Source organism: Engraulis encrasicolus, chromosome 19 (genome assembly GCF_034702125.1).
Source record: "Engraulis encrasicolus isolate BLACKSEA-1 chromosome 19, IST_EnEncr_1.0, whole genome shotgun sequence".
Classification (NCBI taxonomy): domain Eukaryota; kingdom Metazoa; phylum Chordata; class Actinopteri; order Clupeiformes; family Engraulidae; genus Engraulis; species Engraulis encrasicolus.
The window spans coordinates 6,050,016-6,052,515 of record NC_085875.1 but is presented as its reverse complement, the minus strand read 5'-3'; the positions used below and the strand labels follow the sequence as shown (position 1 = coordinate 6,052,515).

General features: G+C 46.4%; 1 protein-coding gene across 2 annotated transcripts in view; it reads left to right on the top strand.

Annotated features, from left to right (window-relative positions):
* Positions 1 to 2,500, top strand: part of arhgef10 (Rho guanine nucleotide exchange factor (GEF) 10) — a 102,502-nt gene that overhangs the window by 86,506 nt on the left and 13,496 nt on the right. The gene's annotated exons all lie outside the window — the stretch shown is intronic.

Below are 2,500 nucleotides of genomic sequence, written 5' to 3'. Positions count from 1 at the left end.
TGACTCAGACTTAACTTGGTTCTCCAACCCAGCAGCGCTTTTTGTAGCCTACCCGTAATTATATTAGGCATACTACATATTCTCAGTTTGGAAAATCTGCGAAATAGCGTGGCCTCGAACATTTGCTACTTTGTTGCCTAACCGTAATCGCTCACACACGCAGCCTCGAACATTGTAACATCGATCAGAAAATAGGCCTACTATTTATGTAGAGAGGCGTTCTCATTGCAAAATGGAAAAAAAATCGCCATCTCTGATTGAGCTGTCAAAATGTTCCCTCCACCCTTTTCACTCAAGAATTTGAATCGACTGCATTGTAAAATGCCTGAACATGATAATAAGAAATCCACTGGTGGGGATGTTTAGAAAATGATCCCGGTCATTAAAAGAGGTGTTGCTCATAAATTGACAGACATCTGCCAAAACAAAGCCTCTATCTGCTATCTGCATCTGCTATCTGGGAATCTCTAATCGCGCTTGTTTATCCCCATAGCACATCATTTCATATGGCGTTGCCTTGCGAGCCCACGTCGCATTGAAACCAAACTAACAGCAAATGGCTGCATTAAACAACCCGTAACCAGGCCCTGATCCCAAACACTTTCTCCAGTATTTGCGCAAACTCAACTCAGTCTCTTTCATATGGCACGTTTCTTAACTCGCTCAAACGAGAGGCTCACGGTTTTTTAGTGGTCAGCAGCCGCACGTTCTTCCGCACGAACGATTGCACACCCCTGTCAGTGAAATAAACAAAGTAATGGTTATTAAAACAGTCCTACTTGGACCGATTGAAACGCCTTCCGCGGAAAATCAAGGTCGCTCATTTAGATGAGGCATCGCAAATCGATAGAACACCACTATCGAATAGGGCGACCGGTCGCTCATCTCGACGAGGCAACACATCTCGACAGAACACCGGCTGAGAGAATGGGACAAATAGGATGTGCAAGTACGAGTAGGGAAGTGTGAAGGAATCCATGTGCATGTATGGGGATCAGGGACGGATCATGACTCCATGGGCCCCTGGGCCAGACAACAAGAAAGGGCCCCCTCCAGATGTTAGAGACCCTTTATTGTTGGGCATTCAGGTGTTTTCCCCCTGAAAATATGTGAAAATAGAGTTGTTAAAAGTGTGATTTTACACAACATGAGAATGGAAATTTTGATGATTGGGCTTCAGGGCCCTCTGGACTCTTGGGCCCCTGGGCCTGGGCCCGGTAGGCCCTTGCAGTAATCCATCCTTGATGGGGATTTGTGTTCACCTTGGACATGCCGTTTGTATGGTGTTGGTATTCGGCTCCACACACGAGATAGAAAGACCAGAGATGTTTGCACAAGGGCTACGGAAAGTGGGCGTGTGTGTGAGTGAGCCCCCTCCTGTCAGCTTCCTTGTGCGTGTGTGTGTGTGTGTGTGTGTGTGTGTGTGTGTGTGTGTGTGTGTGTGTGTGTGTGTGTGTGTGTGTGTGTGTGCACACGCGTGTTTGGAAAGCCAAAAGTAAACCACTGTAAAGTCACGTTCATGAGCATGTGTGTGTGGTGTCAGATATCTGTTGTTCTCCAAGGTCCCCCCTGTGAGGCCTTTGGGGACCAGGCCTGGCAGAGCCCCAGCCCAATCTGCTGCTGGGATCACAGCAACACACCGCCGCCTACACGCACGCCTGTCCTGATTAAAAACATGGCCGCTCCTGGCTCCACATACAGACGGCAGGATCAGTTTGAATCAGTCACCCTCATTTCCATACCTTGTCCGTTTACTGTGAATGGCTAAACAACTGAATGGTGCATGCGAACATGGCAGTACTTATCATTTGTCATGGGACATGCCCATCATGTGACATGCCGTTACAGGAGTAATACTGGAGGATGTGTCGTGGAATTTATGGTTTTGTGATTTTACTTCAGTAACATTTTATGTACATAATGAAAGGTGTACTCTAAATTCATAACAGTATTGCAGATATAGTAGCATGGCATTGAATAATATCATTTCTCTAACGTAACTAGGAAGTTCTGTTTGGTAGGCTTTTGCCTCCTGAAAACTCTGCTTGCTGGTCTGAGCAAAGTGTCCAACCCTCACCTCTTCCTCTCCTAGAAAATGCTGGACGAAAACATTGTGTTGCTAAGAAATGGAATCCAAGGGAAACGTAAACGGCACCCATCTGACCTCCTGTCCGCAGAATGGCTTGGCTCATTCAGATGGCTAGCTATGAATATCGGTAGTGAAAGGGGGAGCTTCACTTTACACAATTCAAGCAGTCATTGGATTACAATGGATAGAATTGGTGCTTTCCAGCTTTCCAACTTGGGAACAGGCTTTGGCATTGGACTCGCCGTCCACAGTGCACACCGTTCAATGTGTTCGCTATTTAAAGGCGTGGAATTCCTCTGGTGATCTGGGAGCATACCTTCATACAATATCCTCCACCTGAGCAAACACACTCAAAATGCACAACCAGTCGTGTTTAATGTAATGAACATCCCCTACTGCACTATCACTTTA